The 18,499-nt window shown below is 30.2% G+C and overlaps 1 long non-coding RNA gene across 1 annotated transcript in view; it reads right to left on the bottom strand.

Moving 5' to 3' along the window:
• The window catches only part of LOC114077543, a 22,983-nt gene extending 18,841 nt beyond the window's left edge, over positions 1–4,142 (bottom strand). The window contains exon 1 of the long non-coding RNA XR_003578845.1: positions 2,554–4,142. This is a non-coding gene — a long non-coding RNA (uncharacterized LOC114077543). The remainder of the gene's footprint in view (positions 1–2,553) is intronic.
• Positions 4,143–18,499: the final 14,357 nt, after the last annotated feature.

Genomic DNA, 18,499 nt, shown 5'->3' with positions numbered 1-18,499 from the left:
AATTTAACCCCGCCAGATCCCTATAGTGGCAATACAGGTTCAAAGACTAGGAGATGTATGGAGACCCACACCCGGCAAGACGGACAGTCTCATCTCATGAGAGTTACGTGAACCTCCGTCCTTTCCGAAAGAAGGCATCACCGCTCATAGCTAGCCTATCGGTGCTCAGTATAAAGTTCCATTACATTCAACTCATACATCATGGAAGCTGGCTTCTAGTAATTAGGACATCATAGCTCAATAGATGATTTCTCATCTCATCATTAGTATTAAGTGTTTTAAACTCAATATTTTCATTAGAGTGTTCATAGAGACTGGTCTCTTCATTATCTTACACTCTCATTGGTGAGTACGTATTGGTAACATTTACTTAGGCTCATTTGAGATTGCTATCATCATATACATTAGCCTCACATCATGATTGTCACCACATTCTTCATTATTAGCACTTTTGTTTTTCATAGTTACTCACCTCTTATTACGTGAATGTTCATTTCTTCATTTCATAGTTCATCTCATCATATGCCAATGCACTTGGCCATTTAGCATATCTTACACTCGTATTTAATCCTCCTAAGGTTCATTATTTCATTACGTACACCTTAGGTTCACTTATTTTTGAACGTATGTTAGACTTATGTGTCTATACATACAAGCCATGAGGCTTTATTCATAGTTCGCTAAGTGGTTCTTACTTTCCTAAGATTATATATTATAAGACTTATGTATCTTGTATATATGCCAAGATCTTGATTTTTGATCTAAGTAGATGGCATTATTCTTGAATATTTTACTCTCGTATGACTTATGTATTAATACGGAGGTTTGAGCACGGGAACCCAATTCTTGAATTACTTGGATATCATTTATATTTTTTTTAATGATTTTTTTTCTAATATTCATAACATTAGAACTCTAAATTAAATCTCAACATTTTAATGAAATAATAAATTTTCTATTTTAATTAGAATTCTAAATTAAATCTCAATTTACATGAAAGAATTAATTTTCTATTTTAATTAGAATTCTAAATTAACTCTCAACACGAAAGAATTAATTTTCTATTTTAATTAGAATTCTAATTTAAATCTCAATATTTACATGAAAGAATTAAATTTTCTACTTTAATTATTTAAAGATAACATTGTAGCCAATTTCATTCATCACTCTTAGACGATGTATTGTTATCCATTTTATTGGCATAAGGCATGCAATTCATTCAAGTATACTTTTATGGAATCATTAGCAAATTCTATTACATATTTTGAAAATAATGTTGTAGACAAATTTATTGGCATAAGCCAAACTTTCACTACACTTGAACTTTTAATCTTTGATTAACATACAAGAACAATTCAATGCTTGGTTTGGCCAAGCTATGAAGTTATTTTGGCATTATAGATTCATGAACTAGCTTTGATTCTTTATGAAAGTTATAACTACTTATTCAATGCTATTACGTTCACAAGTTCGTGTGGATAGGGTATGTTGAGACTTGTCCCATTGATTGGCATACCCTATGTTATGAGTTCATTGATGTAGAGATTGGTATTACCTTGTTAGTATAACTTCACACATTATGGGAGATAATATTTTGGACATAGTTTTTGCTAGCCAATTTGTTGGCATAAACCAAACTTTCACATATGGTGGTCATTTAACCTCAATTGTTGTAAGCCAACCTTTTTACATTCAATTAACTTATAATTATAATTCAATGAACAGCCTATAACAGTAGACTCAACTTCATAATCACAATCTTGCACAAATACATACGTATTTACATTCATATTCTCAAAAGACACAAAATATAAACACATATTCATGAACACATACTCGAAACGAGATCATCACCACAAACATGTATCCCTAAATTCTACCAACAAGAATACCCAACCTAAGATCATAAGGAGCTAGTGACAGGGGCATGCAACGGGGAACAACCTTAGTTTCGAGATGATTAGTTTGAATCGTAAGGGGCCTCTTGGGAAAGGAGCCAAAAGAGAAGAAACTCATACCTATATTGATGTTTAAACGAAGAATTCTCTACCCAAAACTCTCTCCAAAAATCAGTCCAAGTTACCTCAACGTCCACACCACTCAACGAACAACTTCTCTTCGCCTTAACGTTTTTGGTTGCTTTGTTTTTCTTAAAATATTATGTGAGTTCTTCAAGCGTGAAGAAATGTTGATATTTGGCAGAATAACGTGAGAAAGATGGAGAACGTGAGAGAGAGAGTTAAGAAGCGTGAGAGAGAGAGGACTATTAGGATTAGGAGACTAATTCAAGAATTAGTCAAATAGAATTTAAAATAAATTAATACAAATCTGGTTTATTTTAATTAATACGTGAAAGGACCATTATGACCTTAAAATTCTAGATTTTTAATTAATAATTAAATCTCCTGAAGAACCTATTATTTTATTTATTTATTTATTTTTCTGGATCGTTACACATAGATCATTTAGGTACTGAAATATTAAAGGAATTGAATTGAAATGTGACACACACACACACACATCCTGAGATTATGAAACGATATATTCGCTTACCTACTACTCGAGAAATCTGGAAAGCTCTGTCAACAACCTTCTACTATGGAGCAGATGAACTATAAGTCTTCAGTTTGAATCAAAAAGCCTTCTCCCCCAAACAAAATGGCAGATCACTCTCTTCCTACTATGGAGAATTGATTGAAATTTTTTGTGAGTTGGATCACCGTGATAAGGTGATCATGGAAAATGAGAAGGATGTCAGTTCTTACCGCAAGTCTATTCAACGACAAAGGGTGCACATCTTTATTTTGTTGGTTTGGATAGTGAATTTGAAAAGATTTGTGGGGAAATCTTGAGGAAGGATTCTGTTCCAGATTCAAAGAATGTTACTCAATGGTTTGTCGTGAATCGGTTTGGCATGCAATAGTGAATGGAGATCTTGAAAAATCTGAAGCAGCAGCCATGGTCAGCAAATATAGATCTAATGGAAATCGATTCTCTCAAAGTCAACAAGATCGAATGAGGTTTAAGGGTATCAACAAGTCCACTTATAAGTGTACTCATAATGATCAGTCAGGGCACACAAAAGATCGTTGTTTTGAAATTATGGGATATCCAAAATGTTGGGATCATAACTGTGATTCCAGAAAGATAACGCAAACAAGAGTTCCACTGTTGCATTGTAGAAACAAATGCCAAGGAAGGTGTTGCTGGACAATCAACAACCTTCGTAGCAACGAGAGGTAACAATGGTAAGGCTTTCAATTCATCTGCACTTGTTTCTAATAGTACATGGATAACTGATTCCGGAGCTACGGATCATATGAAATTTGATTGTAGACAAGTTTTATCCCTTAAACCATCGTCACAAAAGTATCTTTCCACCACTAATGGTTCTTCGACACCTATCATTGGGGAAGGATTTTTGTCTCTCATTAATTTGAATTTATACAGTGTCTTAGTAGTTCCATCGTTGGATTGTAACCTTTTTTCTAATTCTCAAATTACACACTACTCTATCTTGTGTTGTGATGTTTTGGCCTGACTATTGTGTGTTTAAGGACATCCAGATGAGGAAGACGATTAGTTATGGTACTAGACGAGAGAAGTTGTATTACTTTGATTTGGAGTCAAAAAGTTCTAATCAGTTGCGCCAAACATTATCGGTTGATGTGTTTAGTTGTAAGGACAAAACAAGAAAATATGATATTTGCTATGGCATCGACGATTGGGACATGCTTATATTGGATATCTTATTAAATTGTTTCCTAAGTTATTACAAAATTTGATGTTTCTGATTTCCATTGTGATGTCAGTGAACATTCAAAGAGTCACCGTGTGTCTTTTTCACCAAAAATGAATAAAAGTTCAATTCCTTTTATGATCATACATTCAGAAGTTTGGGGTCCATCCAAGGTGAATACGTTAGGTGGATCACGTTGGTTTGTTACTTTTATGACGATTGTACTAGAATGACTTGGGTGTGTCTGATGAAGTTCAAAAGTAAAATGAATTTGTTGTTTCAAAAATTTCATAAAATGATTTGCACTCAATATAATGCCCGAGTAAGAATTCTACGTAGTGACAATGGGGGAGAGTTCCAGTTGTGAACTTAGGCGATATTTAGAAACACATGGAATTTCTCATCAAACTACTTGTCCCAATACACCCCAATAGAATGGGGTATCCGAAAGAAAAAATTATCATTTGTTAGAAGTTGTTCATTCTCTATTGATTGAAGATCATCTGCCACAATGTTATTGGGGAGAAGCACTCAGTTGTGCAACATATTTAATTAATCGAGTGCCTTCTAGCATAATTAACTTTAAAACACCATATCAAGCTCTTGCTGAAGCGTGATTGTACCCGCAGTTCCAAATCTGACTCCTCGTGTTTCTGGTTGTGTAGCATTTGTACATCTTCATAAGCATCAACACGACAAGATATCTCCTCGTGCACTGTGGTGTGTTTTCTTGGGACTAGCTTGGGCTTTATTATACCTCCAACAAGACTGCTTGTTGCTTGTCTCTGACTATACACCTTATCTTGTAATGAGCATATTTGCTCATCTACAAACTTTCTAATTCTAAACATTCCCGATTATTGATGTTGGAAGCCTTCATTATCCATCCACAATTTTCAGATACACAAACAAGTGTATAACTGCTCGAATTACAAAAGAAAATAGACAAAATAAATTAAGACATGATATTATATGGAATAATGAATAGAACAATAAAAGCTAAAATATATTTAAATACAAAATACCTTACTAAACTTGATCTTTTTGTCTTCCACTGAAATCTATTATCAATGGCATATTTTATCATCACAGCTTTCAAAGTACGTTTATTCTTATAAACTTGATCCTTAATGACTTATTTATGATTCATATTGTAGATAATAAAATTACTTAACTCATCATTGATTAATGGTGCACTAATAACTATTGCTTGGTTATCAGTTGTACTTCTTCCGTTTATCATACACATGCCAATATCTTCTTCATAATGATTTCTACAATTTATGTCACGATCATTCACAAATACAGTTACACAAATGGGATACTTTGCGAATTCTCGAACTTCTTTCTTCAATGAGACATATACCCTCATTCCCATATCGTTGTGTATCTCCAAAGGTGCAATGCTACCTTCTATTTTATACTTAAGTTTCATTCTGTTATACATCAAATCTACCCCAATCTGATTAGCAACTTCATCAACTAAATCTTTATACGATGCATACTCTTTAATCATAATTGCCTCAGTTGTGTAATCAACATAGCAATTATCTTCAGTCCAATGTCCAGAATGCTTTATTATAAAAGCAATGCTCCCCATATATGCTTTATAGTAAAAAAAAAAAAGTCAATACTAAATACCAAAATAATGACATTATCATTAACTTGTATAAAGAATACAAAACAATAAAGTTACAATCGTAATTCAAATAAAAGATTTGAACATTATTATTTGTCTAAACAATTGATGCATCAAATAAGTATTCTGTTGGATATACGGTTTCGTATACTAAAGTTAAAAAGACGACTTCAAATCAGAATACTATTATATATAAAAAAAGGGCAACAAATCACAATCAAATACAAAACACATAACGATTAATTAACTAAAACATACCTGAATTTCAACTTTTCATTTTTGTTTATTTTCCAAAAATCGTTTACCCAGTTTATTTGACAAAACAATAAAATCGCAATAATTTTTTTTTTTCGGATGAACATCATGAATAATGGCCAGATATATCATCAAGATTTGAAAAAATTGTAACTGATGTAGTGAGTTTTAAGCATCTGTTACTTTTTATAATTTTTCTCTCCCCTAAATTGCTCTAGTTTGTTCTATAAATTAGGTATTCTTTTTAATTAAACAAAATAATTAAAATATAATTAAAATACATATAATAATGTAACATTTTGACATTATCACTAAATATTGAAAGTGTTGACACTATACCCTATTAAATACTAAAATAATGACATTTGAAAAAATTTCCCATAATAAATTGGGGAAGAGGAAAGATTAGATAATTAAGAGAGTTATTGGTCTATTTTTTAAAAAGTAAATGAAGAAAGGAAAGGTTATTTTCTCTAACACAAAAAACCAAAAATTTTAAGTATTAAAAATTATCATCTGGCGTCTCTTTGGTTTTTTTACTTTTCATTTATTATTTTGTTATACAAAACAATTAAAGCTTAATAAATATAGAATTATATTACAACATTTATTAAAAAAATTCTCTTTTTTTGTTGAAGGGTATTTTGTTAATTTAACTTTTAAATTGAAAGCTTCCACTTATAATAATACTAGTTTCTGACAACGTGCGTTGCACGTTAAATTTTATCAATTATACTTCATGTATCAATAAAAATAAATAAAAAGGGATTGTGCATTTGGCATCAAGCAAAAAGTATGTGAAATTAATTAATATAATATAGTCTCCTTTAACTTGTATAAGTTTAAATATCAGTGATAACCTTTTATAGCCATAAATGAATATTAAAAATACATGCACACTTATTGATAAGATTGCCTATATTATTTTAATGAGAAACGATAGAGTGAAATATTTTATATTATTTAAGATTCTAAAATTAAAAGACAGTACTATCAAAATTATACAAAATTAAAAACAATTACAGTTAAAATATAAAACTGACAGATATATAATTTAAACACTGAACTTCATATATACATCTATTTTAAAAGCTCATAATAATAGCTAAAAAATTACAACACCACAATGAGTTTATTAGAAACGCAAAAGAAATTAGAAACAACAATAATCTTCGTGATGGAGAATATATATCGAAAGAGATATGAGGACTTGGGCATGTCTAAAAAGAAGTCAAGTTCTTCTCCCCACCTCATGTATTCTATTTTTTCATGTCTTTTTTGCCTATCATAGATGAAATAGTTTTTTGATTATCAGTTGAATGACAATTTCTTTCATTATTCAATGGTTATCACCTAGTTCTTAATTAGTAGTAAAAATGTCTGTTTAAATTCTATATTTTTCAGTTCTAAATAACAGTCTTTAATATATAGATAGATGGAAAGATGAAAAATACAACTCATAGTTAGACTTAATAAGAGAATTAACAATACCACTAATAATTATTGCTTTGAACTTCGAATCTAGTCTAGTTTGAATGAATAATTAAAAAGATGAAAAACACAAATCATTGTAATTAGTAATAAATGAGGCAATTACAAGTCATCTCAATAATTTATTACTAATTCATTCATATATAATTACACACTTTTAATATCTTATTAATAATAAATCAAATAAATAAAATCAGTGGCATTAATCGGATAAATGGGGAGTCACTCTTTTCATATGCCAGTAATTATTCTAGGATATACATGTACAATTAAAATATATCTTTTCACATTCCAAACATTTAATTATTTGGTTATATTTTAATTAAGAATTAATTTAAGAAAATGCAAAAGTCATCTACATTTTTATTAAAATGATATAATTTAACATTTAAACTAAATAATTAAATGCTTTTATGACATTTAATTTATAGTAAGGATAAAATTGTAATTCAACTTTTAACTTTTTTTGTTCCCTCTTATAATGATATATGATATGCTACTTATCAAAAGGGGTACAAATGTTTTTATCCTCCAACTCAAAGAATGTTTGTTACAATAGATGTTGTTTTTCATGAAGAGTCTATGTAATTTTCTAATGAAACAAATCTCCAAGATATTTTGTCTCTAAATTATGAAAATTGGATCCTTTTTGCGCCTAGTAACCAGGTTGTAGATGAATCAAGTTTATGTGATGGTGAACATCAATAAATGAGACATAACCAAGATATAGTAGAATCATATTTGGGTACTACTGAAAATCAAGAAATTAATGATGAATATTTGGTGCTGCCGGAAATAAAGAAATTGGAGAGTTAGTCCAATATCACATGAACCCCTCACCCAACAAGCAGCTGATGTACCAAATCAATTGTCACCAACTCAGGATGTTTCTGATCTTGTACCTGAACCATCAGTCAAAAAACTACCACCAAGACAAAATAGAGGTCTTCCTAAACCCTCCTATGAACCATAAATTTCTGGTAAGACTAGATACCCATTGATCCATTTTGTGTCTAATCATCGTTTGTCGGAATCGAATAAGTCATTTGTAAATCAATTATATGTGTATCTATTCGTAACAATGCGCAGGAAGCCTTAACGTATCCCAGGTGGAAAGCAACTATGGATGAAGAGATGAAATCCTTGAAAAAAAATGATACATGGAAACTTGTCGATTATCCACCAGGAAAGAAAACAGTTGGATGTCGAAATATGTATACAGTCAAGTACAAAGTAGATGGTATGATAGAATGATTCAAAGCGATGTTGGTAGCTAAGGGATATACTCATACTTATGGAATCGAATATAGTGAAACATTTGCACCTGTTGCAGAACTCAAGACAGTTCGAGTGCTATTATCCTTGGCTGCAAATTTAGATTGGCCACTACAACAATTTGATGTGAAAAATGCTTTTCTACATGGTGAGTTGTTTGAAGAGGTCTATATGGACTATACTCCAAGGTATGGGATACCGAGATCACGTGATCATAAAGTATGCAGATTGAATAAATTATTTTATGGACTGAAACAATCACCAAGAGCGTGATTTGGAAAATTCACCAAATCTATGAAGGCATTTGGCTATAACCAAAGCAACACCTTCACACTTTGTTCTTGAAGAGACAACAAGGTAAAATTACTGCACTTATTATATATGTTGATGAAATGGTGGTGAATGGATTTGACTCTGAAGAAAGGAAAGCTCTCCAAAGCTACCTATCTAAAGAATTTGAGGTGAAGGACCTTGGTCCATTAAAGTCTTTTTCTTGGAATTGAATTGTCTAGATCATCTAAAGGAATTTTCTTGTCCCAAAGAAAATATACTTTAAATTTGTTAAAGGAAACTGGCATGATAGCTTGCCAACCAGCTGATACACATGTTGAAGAAGGCCTGAAATTTGGTGTTGAACTTGATCAAATCCCAGTTGATAAAGGAAGATATCAAAGACTTGTAGGAAGATTAATGTACCTAGCACACACAAGACCAGACCTTGCTTATTCTTTAAGTATGGTAATTCAATTTATGCATAATCCTGGAAAGCAAAATATGAACGCAATTATGTGCATCTTGAAATATTTGAAGTCTGCTCTAGCAAAGGGAATTTTGTTCACAAAATGTACAAATCCTCTAGTAATAAATGTATATATGGATGCTGACTGGGCTAGAGCTATCATGACAGACGGTCTACTTCGGGATTTTTCACTTTTGTGGTAGGAAATCTTGTTACATGGAGAAGCAAAAAACAAAATGTTGTTGCTCCCTCAAGTGCGGAGGCGGAATTCAGAGGAATGACACTTTGAATATGTGAAGCATTATGGTTGAGACTTCTCTTAACATATTTGGGTTATCCACCTAAGACACCAATCCGATTATATTGTGATAATAAGGTTGCACGTGATACTGCACACAATCCGGTACAACACGATCGTACCAAGCATGTAGTAGTAGACATGTTTTTCATCAAGGAAAAGTTGGATGGAAAGATATTAGAGTTATCGAAGATTCAATTGGAGGACCAATTGGTTAATCTTCTTACTAAAGCAGTTCCAAGTAAAATGTTCTCCAAGTTTGGGAGCAAGTTGGGCATGTTTGACATCTATGCACCAACTTGAGGGGGAGTATAGAGACACTTTTAGAACTTGTAGAAATATTCTGTAATCTTTTAAAATAGGAACTCGATTCTGATAATATTTATAAAGTAGGAAGATATTAGTTCTTTCCATATATTGTAACTTAGTTGTAGTTATATAATCATGTACATACTCCTTTGAAAAATAATAGAATACAATAAAGAAAGAAATATTTTGTTCAAGATTTAAACTATTGTGGCTTCAGTATATAGATCCCTTTCAGACTCGTAAATTGCAACAATGTACATGTAACATATAAAGCCTTCAAATAGTGTGCCTACTCAATACTTAAAACAACCATTAAAAGGTTAGATATTATAAGGAATCTAGTAGGCCTATGAATGATATACTAATAGATTTCAATTGCCTTAACATACATCTTAAACAAGACCACATATATTTCCATTTCAATATGATCCACTAACCTTAACGATTTTCCCATAAGGTGATTTATTTACCCGTGCTGAAAAATTATGTTGGACAAAATGATAATCACACCCAGGATAATGTCCAAACTAAATAGCAATAGGAAGAGAGTAACAACGATATCAAATATTTTGGGTAAATATGATACCCGGATAGTAATATAATAATATTGATGAAATAGTTTGGTAGTGTCAAAAGACTATTACTCAACACTCTTTTATTTTCTGCATCTCACAATAATATTACTTGCACACTATTTTCTCACAAACTAAGAAATAGTTTATGAATTACTCTCTCTACTCTCTATTGGTTCTCTATTTTCTAGTGTGTCTTTACAAATAAGCATAAGTGCTCTATTATAAGAAAATTTTAGCCCATTTGATGTCACTAATGACATGAATGAAAACTAACAATTCAAACTCGTAGGTAAACAACTTTGACATAAATGTGATAGCCAATTTCTATAAAATTTGACTGCCAAACTTTACCTAAATTCCACCAAATTTTGACTACCTACTTCCACAAATGTGACTAACAAACTTCACATTGGTGGCTATCAATTTTCACATTTGTGGCTAATAATTTCAACAAGTATGACTGTCAATATTTTATTCCCATAAATTATACAATTAGACTCCTATTATTAACTTATCGTGTCGATGATCTTCAATAGTTCTTAATTCTTTTGGCCTTACTCACATTGAAACATATATGAAACTAATATAAACAACTACTTCTGAATGAAAACACATATAGGACCAACTAATTGTACACACGATAAGGGGTCTCCAAACTTAAGGGGTCTCCAAACTCAATATACCAGTACGACAATAATTTTGGGTATATATATATATAAATATATATATAGAGAGAGAGAAAGCCATTCCCACCGTAATAAATGTGGTACAGTAAGCTATAATAGTACTTTATCATTATGTGTCAACTGGAGGTTGAATGGTCACTTCAAGTGTCTTTTATTGCAGCACAAGTTGACATGATTCTTAAATTAAATATTTTATCATCTCACATATGTCTTCTTTCTAGATTCTAGAAATCACACTCACTTAATTTCATCTCTTTAATCTCTTTTATTTCTTTTTTCCTTCATTCTTGTGTATAAATACTAGATTTTGAAGACGTGCGTTGCACGTTTGTCTCTTGTAATTACTATAAAATGTATGCATACTTAAAAAATTGAATTTCAGAATAGAAAATATATTTGTATTGCACGCTACTTAGTATAAATATTCGTAAATTATTTAAATACAGTTACAATATGCATAAATAGTTATTCATAAAATTAAGTAATCAAAAGAGAAAGAGTAACACCAAATTAGCTAATGAATTCGAAAATAAAATAAAATCGAGTAGACTAAAAACAATAAAATAGCTAATGAATTCTAAAACTTTTAAATAACAAAAATTAAAGAGAGAAATAGTTCTAACTTATAAGAATAGAGGAACTTCCTCAATAACTAACAAAAGCATAAACATATCTATCTCTTATTTATTGCATATGTGATGAACAATTACATTCATCAACAATTATCCATCAATAATTATACATTAGAATAACAAGCGTATGCATCAACAAAAAGTAATTATGTTGAACAATGTGTCAATGTAATTACATCCGCCAATAATCATTCATCAACAATTATACATCGGAATAACTAAGTGTATGCATTAATAGAAAGTCAGTTTGAAGATAATTTTTTGGTATTTATAATTACAAGTTTGGAATTGTAAAAGTCATTTAAAAATTGATGATATACATAACATCTATTACAATTAGATTGGTTAAAGTTGGGAATATGTAAAGTTTCTTACTAAAATTTAAATATGTGCCATATTAAGATGTATGGAAATTCAAAGGACATTTTTGTTCTTTAATGTAAAGGATATTTCGGATATAATTTACTCTCTTTTGTTGTTACAAAACACTTCATCTGCCAAACTCTATTTTAGAATAAAAAACAAATTAAACATTTCTTTAATTAATCCTACCTAGAAAAATAATGGATTAATACCATATAAGTATTATTTAAGTAATATTTAATTAATTATTTCTTTAAATAATATTTAAATTAGTAAAACGATAGAATCATAATCCTATTTTAAAGTTAAGATCTTCTCACTTATAAAAAAAAATATAATTTCTGGGCTCGCGCTCCGCTCGTGTACCTATATCAATCAATACACATTTTTTTAAAAAAGTATAAAGATTATTAATAATATCGTTTTGTGTTTAAAAATTAAAAGGAGTATATACTCCTTAAAATGACAAATTTTAATGTTTCTTTAAGTTCACTGAATGACATGTGTGAACTTTATGTGTCTTGATTTTTCTTATGATAAGTCTTTGAATCTATGAGATTTTTTTATCCAAATACTTTTTTTTCTAGATAGAATAAATAAAATAATAAGTTCTAAATTTAATCAATAAAAATATAAAGTTGCAGAATATAAAAATATTTAGCAATATCGTTTTTCTTCTTCAACGCTTCCTCTTCTTTCCTTATTAGGGTATTTATTTACAAATATGAAATCATACCATGATTTTATTTTCATACAAGTAGTAAATCATTTATAAATTCTAAAAAAACATATTAAATATAATGCGTGCTAATTTTTGTAGATTTAATTATGAGAAAAAATTAATTACATGAATTATTCAATTCTCTTATCCAATAACCTAGAGTGTTCACTACATGATAATCAACTTGTTATAACAAACAAAATCTTTAAAAGAAGATTTGTACATCAGACATGTAAATGAAAATTTTATTTTCTTTTTCATTGCCATTATTCAAGAAAAAGTAGTCAATTTACCTTCTTTCAATTGAAAAATTGAATGTAACAAACAATGAACTAAGTAAAAATATGCAACATTGAAATGAAAAATAATACTTACCAAACAACAAATACATGTCCATGACGCCTTTAACCTTCTTGAAGAATGCATCGAATGCACTGAACTGATTAAATTCTAATTCAGATATCTATATTCTCCAAGAATTTACCGTCAATAAATTAACGAAACAACATACATATTCTTTCTCACACAAGTAGGTTTGTTTTACCTCATGTATGTTGAGTAGACTTTTTGTCCAAATGAAAAAACTCTCTAGAATTATTTATCACCTGTTGCGTTAAAAATATAAATTTTCGATGAAAAGAATGAAACAAAACATGTAATATTAATTCTATCTACATATATATATGTCTAAAATTTATTGATCAAAAGAAACATGAAAAATTTGAAGAAGAATTTTGTGAGATAAATCAACTCACATGCTATTGTCACAAGAAGACATCAAAATAATGTATTTTGTTGGAAAAATCATGTATATAATTTTATCAATGGAACTCTTCAAATTCTTTAAATTAAAATTAAATAAGAGATGTTTTGAAATGTTTGGACTTCATTTGTTTGAATGACTATTTATCTTTCATTATACCTTTATTACTTTAAAGTTTATTATCTAATTATTTATTAAAAATACTTTTGCATTTTAAAAAATAGAAAAAATATTAAAGTGAAGGGTAAAATGGTAATTCAACTTTGAGGTTAGGAGCTTCCCGCTTATAATAATATATGATAAATCTTGTTAAGAGAACTTTTAAATTGTTAGGGAGTTTTTTTTGTAATTTGTGGTAAAAACTAAAGAATAAGTTTTTGAGTGGGAATAAAATTTTTTTGAGAATGAATCCTTATCATCTATAATTTTTTGGAAAAATAACTTAAATACACAACTATAAGTTTAGTATTCTCTAATTTTCCCTTCTTTTTTTAAATATTACATAATTCCCTTTTTTTTAATTTTAGTAGAAGTTTAGAGATACATAGTCTTCTCTCTCCTATAACACACACTTCCCCATATCATGCCTATTTTTTCTCCACTAAAACACTCAATCTTCTGAATCACTTTTTGAATTTTGAATTATTAATTTTAATTAAAAATGTTTCACAACATTTAATATGAAATTTTGAATTTCAAAATTCAAAAAATTTGAAATTTCTGAAAATTGGATGCTTGTGCTCATGTGGTGCTTGGAAAAGACGTTTTCTCTCTCTCAATAAAGCCTGGGTTTGATTGTGCCTTTGCCATGGGATTATTACTTGTGCTTGATCAAATCCAAGTTGATGATTTTGCTGAAAATCGGGTCGATGCCGACCCAATTATCACAGACGATCCCAATTTTTCTTCTTAATTTTTCTCTATGAAAGAGTTTTAAATTATATATATTGGTTTATAGTTTTGAACTCTTTGAAAAATCAATCTGTTCCTTTTTGTCTTTAATGTTAAAAAAAGAATCCTACTAACTTCAATAACTGAATTAGATGTGTATCATATGATTTCCTATGTATCAAGGGTTTTTGAAATTTTTTATCATGTATCAGTGATTAATTTCAATAACTGCGCCATCAAGTGTGCTTGCTGATACATTTTGAATCAGTGTGTATAGTGTTTTTGACGATGCATTGATACATGAAGTGTTTGCTGATACATTTTGAATCAGTGTGCTTGCTGACACATTTTGAATCCATCAAGTGTGTATAGTGTTTTAGATGATGCATTGATACATTTTAAATCCATCAAGTGTGCTTGCTGATACATTTTGAATCAGTGTGTATAGTGTTTTAGACGATGCATTGATACATGAATTTGTTGTGTATCATAATGTTTTCTATGTATCATGCGGTTTTGAAAATTGTATTCAAAATAGATGATATAATCTTTTGATTTTCAAAATTTGAAATTAATATTCAATTACGTGCTAATTTAATGCTGATTAATGATCTGTTACCGTAAATTAAGCTATTTTAGTTAACAAGTTTAAATGTACCGTTTTTTTCCCATTTTTTTCTTAACAGTTTAAATTTACCATGTATCATTTACCATGTATCACTAGAGTCTAAAGTATCACGGCACAAAAATTTTAAGGGATTTTTAGTAAATACTAAATTTGTCGGGACAGAGTGTAATTATTGAATTACACTATGGGATTCCTTAAAATTTTACTAATTTTTTATCAAAGGAAAGAGGAACATGACAAATATGTTCAAGAGAATGAGTAAAGGAAGCATTTTTTTGTTTGGTAAAGATTCAGGTTTGGGCCTAATCAGACTAAGTTGAGTATTGAGAGAAACTTGAAGTGCAACAAGTTTGGCCCAATTATTCTATTCAACCCAAACTCAACTAATACCAATTTCCGTTCTAAAAGTTTCTAATTTTTGTATAAATCACAATACATAGTTTGTTATGCAATTTACACCTTATCCATTACTAGTATAGACAATCGTTTAATAATATGCTTTCATGTATTTGTCTTGTATCCTAATAATCTTGTATAAACCAATTACATTGGAATGAGAAAGGCATCAGATAATTTCCACATTTCAAGAAATCTTTCTTTCATGTTTCTTCATGGTATTAGATCAAAGATAGAGCTCACAGCCAAATCCGAGGTTTTAACCAAACTAAGCCATTATATAAAGCCATTCACCAAAATAATATGTTTTTCTAAAATTTTACAGAACTAGTATAAACGTATTCCACAGTAACGTTTTAGGATATATTTTATTTTTTAAAAGTTGATGGCGTCAGATTGATATACGTTACTCACAGTAACGTTTTACTCCTAAAACGTTACTCATAGTAACATTTTAGGAGTAAAACGTTACTGAAAATAACGTTTTAGGAGTAAAACGTTACTTACAGTAACGTATATCAACCTAATGCTGTTATTTTTTTAAAAAAAAATATACCCTAAAACGTTACCGTGAAATACGTTTATACTAGTTTTGTAAAATTTTAGAAAATTGTATTACTTTGATAAATTGTTTTATATAATGACTTAGTTTGGTTAAAAATTCACCAAATCCTTTCATCCTTCTTCACTTTCACTTACCTTCAATCCAAATGGTTGGAACAGAGGATAACAATACTGCTGAAGCAACCTCTAGGAATGGAGGCTCTATGGTGATAGACCAAACCAACCCCTTTTTTCTTCATGCTTCAGATTCACTAGGGATGACTCTTGTCCACACCTCCTTTAATGTAAATGGCTATGGATCATGGAGAAGATCCATGCTCATAGCTCTCTCAGCCAAAAATAAGTTGGGATATATTGAAGGTTCTTCTTTTGTCCCTACTCCAGAATCAACCGATTTCAAGCAATGGAGTAGGTGTAATGACATTGTCACTTCTTGGCTATTGAACTCTCTCTCAAAAGAGATAGCTGGGAGTGTGATCCAAGGAACTCTGGAAAGACCTTGACTTGGACTTCTACTCGGCTGGAAAAGAAAACTCGTACACAGTTTTCCTTGTTTTCCTTAATTACATAAAAACACCCTTTTTCCAGTTAGATTTGGATTTAGCTAGACCATGTCGATACAGCCTGTTCTATGCAACTTGGCACTTTGACATTCTTCAAAATATTTATTCAGACACTTGTGTTTCTTACACTATCAACAACGTAGATTCGTGCTTGAAAAAATGGAGGAAAGGGGCGCCTTCACATACCTTGATTTGAGTCCTTTAACATACATCAACGACTGAATTATCCCTTGCTCCTTAAATATAAAACAACAGACAGTGAAAATTCTACTATAGGCAGTTACCTAATACATCCAAGTCGGGTCATCAATTCAACAAACACATGGTGGGCGTAAACTCAAGTGACATTCAAATCGAATGGCGTTCATAGTATTCAACCCCTCTTATTACTAACAGTGATACACTACATTCAAATGAATCCTAACACATTAACCAGCAACTACCAGACCACTCTACACACACCCTCCTCTCCAAAAACATCAATTTACATAGGCGGAACTTGGACTCACGGCTTCCTATTGCCGTCCCATAAGTCTTACACGTAGAATACAGGTAAAACATGAAGAAATCACATACATAAAAGAAGGGAACATGGTCATACCTTAATTGAAAAAAAAAATATAGTCTCTTAAGATCATATTAACCATGGAGTAAGGTTGTCTCCTCAATCCAAAGAGAGACTTAAGTGAATTTTTACGTAGGTTACTGTACGCATCGTCGTACAGTAACCTTCAAAATTGTACTGTTGTTCCAAGGCTTCCTTTGGCCTCCAACCTCAGTATAACACTTATGTTGATGTACTATGAGTAACAAGCAATATGATCATCCATTTAAAATCTTATTCTCTCAACAACTCATCAACAAACAGCATACAACCATAAGTATAACTTTTGACGTGCACAAGTTAATTAAGCTTAGTGAGTTAGTCGCCTTAAAATATACGGGGTGTTACAACTTGCTACACATTGTTGGAATGATGTTAGTGATTCCATGCTTGAGGATCTTAGTTTGAATTTGACAATTATATTGACTATGTGAGACAAGTAGACAATGATTGTTTCAAATATGAAAAGAGTTGAATATTTTTCAGAAACATTGATTAAAATAAATTTGTACAAAGCTTGACGACTTGTTAATTTAAATTGTGAAGTTGAGTTTAATACTATTGGTCACTACAACAAAAGTTCGAAGAACTTTTTCTTTGATGAGATATATTTAAAATGACTTGTCTAGCAGAATTGGTGATGAATTTTTGATTGATTATATAGTTGTTTTATAGAGAAAACAAATATTTGAAAGTATATCGATTTATGCGAGCACTGATACTCTTCAAAACATGACAATCATCGAATATAATTGTAATAGTAATGTTTATTTAGTATCTTATGTTTAAATAATTCGTTACTTTTTAAATATATGCAGAGTTTCAATACTCATTTTTGTCTCATCATTATTGCATAATCTTTTTTTTAATTAAAAATACATAAATTTTAAATTTTAAATTCGCCTTCCATACAAATAAACGAGTAAGTTGGAAATTGAAAAGAAAAAGAAAAGGCAATTGTAGGAAGTTGCCTTAACTTGAAAAGAAAGGGATACACTATAGAAAATTGTCGGTGTCATACGAATACGATATAGAAAAGCTTCCGTAGCTTTTACTTTTCTCAAATATAAATAAAAAGCTAACCAATACTTTTGACCCTTAGCTTAACTTCATTATTGTTTAATGGTGCATCAACTACTTTTTCCACCCTTCTCCCCATGATCTTTTAGTTGTTTAATTAAAAAAAAAAAAGGTCTAATTTTTATTTTAAAAATTTTTTGGGTAAAATTAAGATTATGATACTAGACGTGATAAGAATTATTTATCCATTATATTATTTAGTGTATTTAAAAGTATATATGTGTCTATGTGGATACGCTACAACTTATAGTTATGTAATATTTATAATGTCCATGTGAGCATATACAT

The sequence above is a fragment of the Solanum pennellii genome, chromosome 6 (assembly GCF_001406875.1).
Source record: "Solanum pennellii chromosome 6, SPENNV200".
Lineage (NCBI taxonomy): Eukaryota > Viridiplantae > Streptophyta > Magnoliopsida > Solanales > Solanaceae > Solanum > Solanum pennellii.
The sequence above is the reverse complement of the archived record's forward strand: the minus strand, read 5'-3'. Positions and strand labels throughout refer to the sequence as shown.